Source organism: Alosa sapidissima, chromosome 24 (genome assembly GCF_018492685.1).
Source record: "Alosa sapidissima isolate fAloSap1 chromosome 24, fAloSap1.pri, whole genome shotgun sequence".
In the NCBI taxonomy this organism is placed as follows: Eukaryota; Metazoa; Chordata; class Actinopteri; order Clupeiformes; family Clupeidae; genus Alosa; species Alosa sapidissima.
Window position 1 is genome coordinate 17,304,443 of NC_055980.1, and position 12,500 is coordinate 17,316,942.

Below are 12,500 nucleotides of genomic sequence, written 5' to 3' on the forward strand. Positions count from 1 at the left end.
GCGTGTGCGCATGTGTCTTAATGTGTGTGTGCGTGTGTGTGTGGGGGCCCCATGGGCCCCAGTCAATCTCAAACAGAGCAGAAGGGCCCCCTGACCCACATATTTTAACTGTCCAACTATTCCCATCCACCCCACCATGTTTCTCAAACATGCACACACACACACACACACACCCATACACACGCACACACACCCAACCACACATACACACACACACGCACAGAGAGAGAGATGGGGGTGCTAAACGCTCAGCAAAACACACACACATGCATGCATGTGTCTCTCTACCACCCATCTGAATCATTCCTGCCAGCACTCTCATTACACTCATTCTATCTCTTTCAAACACACACACACACACACACACACATGCACAGAAGTACACACACACAAGTACACACACACACACACACACACTCCATGTTATGATACCACAGGGAGTAGGTTGTCGAGAAGAAGCTCGGTTACTCTCACAGGTGTTAGTGAGTGTGTGTGTGTGTGTGTGGATAAGGAACATCTGTGTAAAGGATAGAGGCAGATGATCCTGCTCACTCTCCTTTGGCCATGGAGAGGCCAGGAACAGTTCACACACACACACACACAAACTCTCTCTCTCTGCTTCAATTGCACTCCTTTAGCACAGCCATAAACACACACACACACACAGTTACTCTCGCTACCTCTTTTCCATGCTGTTAGTTTACCCCCAACCTCAGCACACACACACACACACACACACACACAGCGAGACAGGCAAAACCCCTTCAGAGATTCTTAGACAAATAGTCTTGTGTGAGTCAGTGTGTGTGTCTGTGTGTGTGTGTGTGTGAAGGAGCACAGCGTTGGTGGGGTTCACACTCCGGGTCGAGTCGACACTGATCAAAGCCACTGCCTCGCCTACGCTTGCACCGGAAAAACCCGCAGTCACGTTCCTTTCCCCCCCCCGACTGGTTCTATCTCTCCATCGAGGTTAGAGAACGTCTGGCTCACTCGGAACCCTATTGGACTAGAGATAGATTTTTACCCCCTGCTTTCTGGTACTTCATTAGACCTTGTTCAGTTCAGCTGGAGGAAAAAAGTGTTTGTGTATGTGTGTGTGTGTGTGTGTGTGTGTTGGCAAGAAGTCACCGGTCAATGGTTTGTGCGGCCATTCATTCAATTCACAGAGAGGTAATTTACGTATACATTTGTATCGGGTGGTCATTCTCTCCCTCCAAAAAGCTCCGTCTGCCGCCTCCATAGAGGCCGGGCCGGTAGGCGCGCTGCCCGCTGAGGGGAACCCCTGGTCTGGCTGACTGGCGCTCACAGCTCCCTTGCTCTCTTGCTCCCCTTCATTTTACAGTCGGCCGACCGCATTGTTATTGCACAGTTGTTTCGTTGCTAATGAGATTTCCAGTGAAGTGGGGAAGCCATGTTTTTCTTGTCCTGTTCTTGCGAAACCAAACCCTCCCTTGCAAGCGACGTGAGGATACACACACACACTTCACTTAGACACACGTACGCGCACACTCTCCTACACACACACACACACTCAAATACATAGTTTGTCCCAGACAGGATCTCAATCCCATCATTTCCCTTTGCGCACACACACATATGTACACGCACACACACACACACACAGACACAGTTAGAGCCAAACTACGACAAGGCCATCTTTATCCCACCATTCCTTTTAACTAAAACAAACAAACACACACACACACACAGTTAGTCAAACTCAGGTCAGAACCTTGTCTACCCGATCGGCTCTCTCATTACACCGCCTACTCTCACCATCAGGGAACCAAAGAAGCCCCGTGTCCATGAACCCGAGGATTTGGGGCCCTGCACCCACCCCCACCCCCATCCCCCTCATTTAATCTCATCTCCGGCAAACAGCGGAGTTAAAAGGGGCCAAATGGATCCAGGCAGCAGATCCAGGAACCAGGAGGAGGACGTGCAGGCCAGGCCAGTGTACTGTTCCCTCCACTCTGGCCTCTGTGCACTCGTTTTCCTTAAAGGTGCAGCACTGTTTGATTCCTAAGTGTTGCTGACATTTGGGCCGAACAGCCTATCAATTGGCAGCCCTCACTTTTTTGGGATTGTGTACAGCTCAGTCCGATCCATTCTGTTTGTCTCTCATTGCCAGTCGAGTCAAGACCGAGCACATCTACACAGACTAGATGCACAGCGAGAGAAATGTGAGGGAAATGGTCTTGAATTCGCCCCGAAACTGTAACGGATTATAATCCAGGACTGCACCCTTCACTGGTATCCAAACGTTTTGATAAATGGGGCCCAAAAATATCCGGATGGAGATAAAAAAAAAAGAGTAGGAACGACTGCAATGACGTATCCAACCCCCCACCCCGACTCCCTGTGCTGCCCAGTGGGAGGCCGGATAAAAGTAAACAGGCCACAGCCAAGAGGAGTGGGGGTAGGAGTGGGGGAGGGCCGGGACAGGACTAGGCAGAAATCTCCTCTCTCTGGAGCGGAGGGAAAGAGGAAGGGAAGAGGAGAGGAGGGGAGAGGAGAGAGGAGGAGAGGAGAGGAGAGGAGAGGAGGAGGAGAGGAGGGGAGGGAAAGAGGAAGGGAAGAGGAAGATGGAGGAGGAGAGGAGAGGAGGAGAGAAGAGGAGAGGAGAGGAGGAGAGGAGAGGAGAGGAGAGGAGGGGAGGGGAGAGGAGGAGGAGGGGAGGGGAGAGGAGAGGAGGAGAGGAGAGGAGGAGAGGAGGGGAGAGGAGGAGGAGGGGAGGGGAGAGGAGGAGAGGAGAGGAGAGGAGAGGAGGGGAGAGGAGAGGAGAGGAGGAGAGGAGAGTAGAGTAGAGGAGAGGAGGGGAGGGGAGGGAAAGAGGAAGGGAAGAGGAAGATGGAGGAGGAGAGGAGAGGAGAGGAGGGGAGAGGAGGAGAGGAGAGGAGGAGGAGGGGAGGGGAGAGGAGAGGAGGAGAGGAGAGGAGGAGAGGAGGGGAGAGGAGGAGGAGGGGAGGGGAGAGGAGGAGAGGAGAGGAGAGGAGAGGAGGGGAGAGGAGAGGAGAGGAGGAGAGGAGAGTAGAGTAGAGGAGAGGAGGGGAGGGGAGGGAAAGAGGAAGGGAAGAGGAAGATGGAGGAGGAGAGGAGAGGAGAGGAGGGGAGAGGAGGAGAGGAGAGGAGGAGGGAGAGAGGAGGAGAGGAGAGGAGGGGAGAGGAGAGGAGAGGAGGAGGGGAGAGGAGAGGAGAGGAGGGGGAAAATGGAGAGAGAAAGAAAGAGAGGGAGGGAGGTATATATATAAAAAAATCTCTGACGAAATTTGGGGGCGACCTGCTGGCCTTTCCCACAACCATAAAAACCTCCAGAGTCTTCAGGACGAGCGAGAGAGCCACTGTGGTGGGCAGAGGAAAGAACGCGCTGGCTATTCTCTCTCTCCGTCTCTCTTTTTTTCTATCACTTCCTTCACTTACACACTCTGCCCCCATTTTCTCTCTGTCTCCCACCCTCACATACATCCAAACTGTCCTTCACTCACACTCTCTCTCCATCTCTCCCTCTTTATCACTCTATCAATCTCTCTTTCTCTTTCCATATGAGGTTCTCATAGTCACCTTGTCTTTCATAGTCTCTGTTGCCCACTCATTTGTTACTTCTTCTCCTCCCTCTCTCTCTCTGCATTCTCCAGACACTGTGTTATTAGCCTGACATTCTCATTACGTTGATGTATGGCTACACAAACACGAGACCACAGACCTACATAGACTGTATAGACTGATAATGAGGCACTGAGTCACGCCGGCTATTTGAGGCTCTCTGTCTGAATGGCCGACCGTGTGGCCATTAGGTGCAGATAAACATGGCCGACGAGGCCGTGCTACCGCTACCGAGTAATTAGCACACAGCACTCATGATTTGTCATGGTTTCACTTTCGGGGTCATGTTTAAAGGGAAAGTATTTGGGATAGCATTAAATCAGTGGAGATCTCAGTTTCGAGACAGCCAACCACAGAATGTTGTTTTAAAAAGATACTTTTATCAACAACCAATCACAAGTGTTGTGGGGTGAGTGAAGATTTGATCATTTGTCTGATCGGCATCTGTCAGTGGACTTGTCAGGGGGCAATTGTGCAAAACTAAGGCCTTTTAAAAAACAAGTTATTAAAGTTTGCATTTTTGACATTCTTTTGACATCTAGTCAACATTTCTGGATGATAACCTTACATTTGGGCGGTGGACCTGTATTTACCAAAAACTGTTTTTTAAAAATTATTTTTCTTCAAGGGTTTAGCTGGATTTCCTCTAATGCTTTAACGGTCCTTTTGTGTCTTTACTTACGCTCTGTCTCTACATGATCCCTGTACAGGGCAGAGGGCAAGAAAACAGCTACAATCCAAAGGTCATGGATTTACTTTTACACAGTGAGATGCAGGAAGAGTTAAAATGGATGCCATCACTGTGAAGCAGTTTTTCCACTTAGTGCCTGAATATTTATTGATTACTTGTTCATCCAGTCTGTTTCTGTCTGACTTTGTCAGAAAAGTGTAACTAAGCAGAGAGATATAATAATTGTTTTTAAAGGAAGAGATGGTTGCATTCTTTAAAAAAGATAGCAAATAAAAAAAAAAAACTTATTCTTTTGGGAATGTTCACTTCTGCCATACAGATCCACATAAGAACACATACACAATCACTGGAAACATCTTTAATCTCAAATCTCTCCTTTTTTCACCATAAATGAGATTACGTGTCTTCTTGGAAATCGAACAGGCTGACATCCGCTTATCTCCTATGGTCTCATTCTTGCAGCGCCGGCATCTCGCAGGCCAAGATTGCATCAAACTCTTCCAGATATCCACAACAGAGGGTTTGATCTGTGTCTAATCTGTGGTTGCAGTTCACCAGACTAACCCTTAGCCCTTTGTTCGCTGATCGTAATCTCCCTCTCTCTGCCGAGTGCATTGTGGGTGGCCTACATCTTCTTGACGGCAAGATTTTGTTCTTTTGCTTATAAATGGCCATGTTGAAGATGTCCAGCTTACCGTGTCCAGCTCCTATGAGGGAAAGAAAGGCCGCTAACTAAATGGATGGGGGATGTTGACATCCCCCATCTCTGAATTTTGACCTCTGTCGCTGTGGATACACTGTGGGGATGACACACACACACACACATACTTCCCCTACTTGAGTATTCAACAAGAGTATGAATGCAATAATTTCAATTCAAAATTTAATTTCATATAATTCAATTTCCTTTATTTATGAATTTGTTTATGTATTTGTTTTCTTATTATTTACTTACTCACTTCAATTATTTAGATTGAAAGTCTATAAACATCTGATTGATGTCTGGTTGGGGTCTTGTTACAGTAACTTCTCCAAGTCAGATGTGGCCTACATGCATAGCACATTTAACACTGACAACTCTAACTGTACTATAGGGTTAACTGTTTAACACTCCAACCCTCAAACCCCACATCCCTACCCTTTTATCACACACACACACACACACACACACACACACACGCACGCACACGCACGCACGCACGCACGCACGCACACCACACATCCCCTTTTCACTGCTGTACTTGCTGATAGGTTATCAACAGTGTGTGTTGTGTTCTTGTGTTTGTGTGTGTGTGTGTGTGTGTGCGTTGCAAAAACAGAAGGGTGAGAGTGTGTGACAGGCTTTCTATATCCCCTTGACTTCTGGCCTGTGGAAAGGGGAGTATTTAGAAAGAACACACACAAACATACACATAGACTCCCATCCTGAGGCATAAGCAGTATACAGTAGCACCAACTACTCATGACACGACACACACACACCCACCCGCACGCACACACACTTGCACACACACGCACACACACACAAACACACATTTTGTCATTGACAAATAAGGCTTTTAAAAATGTGTTTTCAAAATAATCTTTACAAATGGAAGGCTGTGTTTAACAAGTCTTAATGGCTGTACAACATTCACAAGGGTTTTAATGCATTTTTAGACTGTTTTACAATTTCACCACCCAATAATTGTCACCAAACCAAAAGTTTCCAAAAAAAAAACACTTCTTTTTTTTTTGGTAAGTATCCCTGAGAGTATATACAGTGCACATTATTATCTTTATTATTTATCTTGATATTAAAAATAACTTATGAATACTTTATTGTAGAGGGCTGGTATTTTGGCTTTTCAGTATCCAACTTTACATCTAAAATGTGAATAAATACTTTACAAATTAAAAAAGTATATTGTTTAATAGAACAATTAGCAGATAATTAACACATTTTTCAACCATTTGTTCACTTTAATCTACTATTTCTGAAATTAGTATTTATTAGTAGTTTGAGCTGACAAAACATATATATATATATATATATATATATATATATATATATATATATATATATATATATATATATATATTATTGTAAACCAAAGCAATGGTCTGCATGTCACGTCATTGACCTACATGCACACACACATGCACACTTTTTGCACTCACACAACCTCACAGCAGACAGGAAGGCATGCTCAGTGTCTGTTTAAAGTGGGACAAAGAGACACCTTTCTCCCTCTGCAGGGTTTACGTCAGATACCTTTTTAATTGGTGTTGATTTTAGGGTGTGTAGGGTGGACTGCACTGTGCTCTACTCATTTCAAAAGGAAAACTTGCACTGCTGCACTAGCTTATTGAGATTCATTACACGTGCTAAGAATGAGAAGTTATAAAAAGTTGCTGAGAGACACACATAATTAATCCTCAAGTTATTCCAGCTAATGTGTCTACTTGGGTGATTGTACTTAACTGTTGATTAAAAGAATGACTCTTAAAGCAAAAAAAGGAAAGAAACCAATGCAATCAATCAGTCAAGACAAGCACAGCTCTATTGATGTTGGACATGTGTTACTAATGAGAGAGAAAGACGAGAGGTTGATATATAGAGGGAACGAGGGAAAGCAACATGGAATGGAAGTGGGGGATAGAGAAAGAAAGAGGGAGGGAGAGAGAGAGAGAGAGAGAGAGAGACTACTGTCTAGTACCAGACCACTGCCTTTGTTCACTTTCTTACATGATTACACCTATAAAATGCATACAATTTTAGAAAAGCCAATCAACTGGACTTACAAATCATATTAAAACCAAAGAGAGACTTCGTACAGCTCCCATTTCTCAACATTCGAGAGAGAGAGAGACAAAGGAGAAGAGAGAGAAAAATGGAGAGAGAAAGAAACAGAGAGAAAGAGAGACAGACAGAGAAATTCACAAAGAGAAAGAAAGGCAGAGAATGAGAGAGGGAGATAGAGAGAGAGGATGAAATGCAGAAAGAAAAAGGAGAGTGACAAACCGAGAGAGAGAGAGAAATGGAGGGAGAAATGGAGAGAGACAGGTTGTGAGGGTGTGAGATCATTCTCTTCCCCCCTGGGAGGCTAACTTTGCACACTTCCTCCTCCGGCAGCAGAGCACAGGGTGGGGCACCTCCGCTCTTACCCTGCTCACTCTGCCAGCTCTCTCTCTCTCTCTATCCCTCTCTTCATCCGTCCCTCCCTCTCTTACTCTCTCTATTATTCTCTCCCTCCTCTCTTTCGGTCTCTCTATCTCTATCCCTCTCTCTCTCAAACCAACATTACCGCCTCAGAGGCGCTCTTGCCTCACCTCCTGAGGTTGCCCAACTGCTCATCTGGTGGTTGGCACCAACTCAAGTCTAAGAAAACACACACACACACACACAGACACACACACACAGTGCGTGATGGAGCATTTTGCTCTTATACCGCCCGCTCCCATTTTGACAAACTACCACAATCAGTGCTCCTAACGATACTTTAACGTGGAAAATCTGCTTTGCTTCTCGGTTGCCGAGTGCGGAGCCCCATTGCGTGTCTCCCGGCCGAATGTGAGAGGGTAGCATCTCGTAGACAACGCTCCCCACAGCCTCGGCTACGGTTTAGCGTCTCCGTGCGAGAGAAATGAGACGGCTGGTTTGTCTTTCTGAACAGATTCGCTGGGGTTGTCGTTGGGTTATGTGGTCGGGTTATGTCGTTGGGTTATGTGGTTGGCTTTGGATTGTGTCTTGTTTGACAGAGCATGATGCCTTTTCATGTGTGTTGTTTTTTAGGCTGAGTGGCGTTGTGTGTCCATGTGTTTGCGTGCGGTATGTGTGCAACAATGCTTTTTGGGGAAGTAAAAAGAGATAAGCTTAGCCATCGCTGGGGTTTCTGGCTTCCCCTCTCATAAACATACATAAACTCACACACACAGACGCACAGAGGCACACACACACACCCTCAAACTAACACTCACACACAAACTCAAACACATGGACACTTACTCACAAAGGCACCTAAACACACACACACACACCCTCACACTAACACTCACACACAATCTCAAACACAGACACTTACTCACAAAGGCACCTAAGCACACACACGCATACACACAGAGAGAGAGAGAGAGAGACAGACACACACACGCGTATCCCTGATGTGAGTTGAGGTCTCAGATACAATCTGGTTTCTATCTCAGGGGCCAGCGGCGGAGCTGCCTCATCCCACTTGTGTTTGGGGAGCCCCTCGATGTGGTGGGGCGAATTCACAAGCCCCCTCTTGCCCCCCCCACCACCCCCACATTTACCACTTAACTGTTTACAAGTCTTTAGGGATAGACCAATGAGAAAGCACTTACAATGAGGAGAGAAATGAAAAGACGCTGTCCTGAATCTTGTCACTACTGCATGGGTGGGAATTGGAGGGACGGCACGATCGACTGATGGGAACACTTTGTGGTGCACCACCCCGACATGTGGAATGACAGCTCCAGAGAACCAGGAGGAGAACAAGTTTTTTTTTTTTTTTTACAGCATGTCTGACAGACAATAATCTCTTCCTTCATCTGATTTTAAGCTCTCTCTCTCTCTGTCAAGTTCCATTCTGAATGTCACTCGCTCTGTTTCTATTTTAATCGTTCTACCCTTCTCTGCTATCTCTCTCTCCCTCTCTCTCCCTCTCTCTCCCTCCATCGTCTGGCACAGGGATGGTGGGCAGGCTATGCACTGGTTTGACCGGTTGCATCTGTCTTAAGCATCTTCTGTGACTCAGGAGGATGACACGGACAGGATGTGAGCGCACAGGACCCCTTCACCAGCAATCCCCGACCCCACCTCGCTAAAATATCCTTCAACCTAAACAACCTCACCAGTGTGGTCAGTTGTCGCGAGGGTGAACTGACAGATTCCCGTAACTCAGCTGGGACTGAGCCAGATGACAGACAAGCAGGTGACCCTAGAAATGACCTGATGATTCTGATCCGGGACTGATCCGGTTCCTGTAACTCTGATGACAGCAGTATGACACATCTGCCCCTCGATCCGGTGTGGGTGAGCCAGTGGTTCCTATGGCACTCTGGCGCGGTGTTGGGTCTGGACATACATGACCTAGGCGTGGGCCTGGTGCGAGGGAAACAATAGGTTCTTATGACACATTGACATAATGACAGATCTGGCCTGACCACAGTTACCCTGCAATAATAACGCAGGAAATCATGCCTGCAGCACTGAGACTACAGTACAATGAGTTCAATCAATGAGTTCAATTCCAAGAAAAGTAGGACGCCACTTCCAATAACGCTTCCTTTAGTTCACAGGGTTTAATTTCCATGGGAACAATTTGCACTAATGCGTTTCCTCGTCATTTTGACTTGTGTTCACTTATGAAGTCCATGGATCCAGAAATAGAAACCTTGGGGTGGGTGGACCAACAGGTTCCTGTAAATCTTGAATTTCCCCTTGGGGATCAAAAGTATCTATCTATCTATCTATCTAACTCTGCATTGACCCACATGAGAGAATCAAACACCCTGTGGTAGATCTGACCTTCATATGATGTGGGTGACCAATCAGGCTCCTGCAAATCATTGGCAGTGTGATGGATCCAGCTGTAAACCGGCCTGGACCTGCTTGTGCGGGAACCAATCGGTTCCTGTGACACATTGACATGATGATGACAGATGTGGCTTGGACCGGTCCCTGATCTGGTGTGTCTGGTGGTGAACTAACCGGTTCCTGCAATCCGCCTGGCACAGATCCGACCCACACTCTGGCTGATGGAGTGACAGAGCAGGTCCTGATCAGGTCTGGCACTAAGCCACCCCGCAGTTCACTGCCAGAATCATGCAGGAAGTAATGCCTGCAACCCTGAGGTCACAAAGAGGTCAATTTAAAAGAAGAAGGTAGTACCTAACTCACAAGGTTCCATTTCTATGAAACCTCTAGCCCTCAAGCATTTCTAAGTAATTATGAGCTGTCTCCTCCGAATAAAAGTAAACGCGTGCGAGAAATGTGCCAGGCTACACGAGGCTTCAAGGACACATGTGACAAGAGAACACAATGAACAGGAGGGAAGTAATCAGTAGAAAAGTGTGTAGATGAGAGTCACTTCCCCCTCACAATCTTGTTGCTCTTGTGTAAGACCGATGCAATATCAATACCACTGCCAATGCAATATCAATAGTACAATCTGACTGTGCAAATAGAACAGAGATTTGCCGTTTGGCTTTTTGCGTCTTTTAAGTCTGTATTGAGTGTGGTGTTGAAATACTGAATGTACTGTAGTGCAGAGCAGGATTGAGTTCACTTTGGTTTAACTGATTGGAGGTGAAGTAGTTGGGCTGATAAACATAACAATTGTGCATTTTATGACTAAAGCATGAAAGTTTCCACATATAATGTACACACTCTAAGGTTTCATTTCAGACATGGAACCATTTTGTATCTGACCTCTGGGGGTCAATGACATCATCATTACATTTCCCCCAATTATTCTCCATTACAATAGTGTACATGTTCACAAATATGCAGTTTTATTCCAATATAAATGATTATTTTGGCCTCAGCTGTTGCCCTGATGCTACATTATTCCTGGAACACCAGTCTGGCCCTTCTAGGTGTAAATCTAACCTTAGCAACCAAGTATAAACATCTATAACAGACAACTTCTGTGGAGCCTTTTTGCATAGCAGTTATTTTTTTGGCCCACTATTAAAAACTCAAGTAGGTGCTTATATTATTACTAACAATTACATGAAAAAATTATTTACAAGAATTGTTTTTTTTTAACAAATTAGCATGTTAGCAACCACGCTCACCTCAAGCTAGCATGATAGTGAAAATGCTAATCTAAATTAGTTAAGATGTTAGTTTTTTTACATTTATTAGTAATACTTTATTATTATTATTATTATTATTTTACCAAGTATTTTATAATTAACCAATAAGCCCTAAGAAGTTGTATGTTACATTGATTATAGAACAGCTAAGGGGCGTTGTTAGCGTGTCATGCCTAAAAAAAAACCTTATCTGTTCTATAATCTCTAACCTATGGACTCGAGTGGCTTATTGCTTTTCTAAAACAGTTACTATATATCTGACAAGATTTCATAAAATAAAGGCACAATCGTTACAAATGTAACGATTTATTCATTGATACTCATTCTTCTGCCAAGTAAAGCATTGAGTGATCTTTAGTAGGCTACTGAATAGTACTGAAAGTGTCAGTATTGAATGTGATGTGGCTGTATGGAGTTTGTGTGGGAATATTTAATGGGGTTTTGAGTTCAAGATTGAGTTTACAGTACTGACTCTTTGCATTGAGTCTAGTGTACTGGATTTAAGTATGCTGCTAACTGAACTCTGGGTGTATTGCGTTTGATAGTTTGTGTGTGTGTGTGTGTGTGCGTGCTTAGGTTAATTGGGGTTAATTATTAATTGAAGATCCAGCTCAAACATAATTCCATGTACTTGTTTAGATTGCATGAGTAATGACACGCTAATTTGCCCTCTTTCAGCGGTGGTAACATTGTAACATTGTGGGCTCCAGGTAGGAGTGTGACCCTTTTCATCTGTTTTAGAAAAATTGAGTATTGCCTTATTGTGAAATGCACACACTGTATGTTGACAGTGGACACATTGCATCAATTTAAGTGTGCTGTGAGTATTGAGTCCTGGTATGGTAGTATTTAAAGGGGTGGTTCAGGATTTTGGACATAGGACCTCATTTCCAAGTAAGCAAGTGTGATATTTATCAGTGGAGACCGTTTTCAACACGTTTCATCCAGTCCTTCTAATTGCAGAGTTCGCAGGTGCTAGGCTAGCGCAAGTCAACGGTATGTGCTAGCCTGCCACTAAAGACAGTCTTACCCACTCCAAAGTACACCCGAGGCAAATAAATTATAACGCCAGACTATCGATGTAAATGTCTGTATTGACAGTGTTATTTCTAACGTTATTCTATCCTTGCATTTCAACGATCGCATTACATTTTGAGGGACTAGTTTCTTAGCAGCGGCGGAATTATACTTGCTCCGGTTAGTAGTACTGCGCCGAAAAGTAAACAGTAAAGCGCACTCCAATGGGGATACCTAGTAGTAGCCTTGGTAATATCAGTCCGCCGCTGAGTTGCAAAATGACTACTAACAACTTTAGGGACCAAAGTATAACTATTGCAACGCGATGTAAGGGTAGTTGTATTTCTTACACTATTCTATCAACACA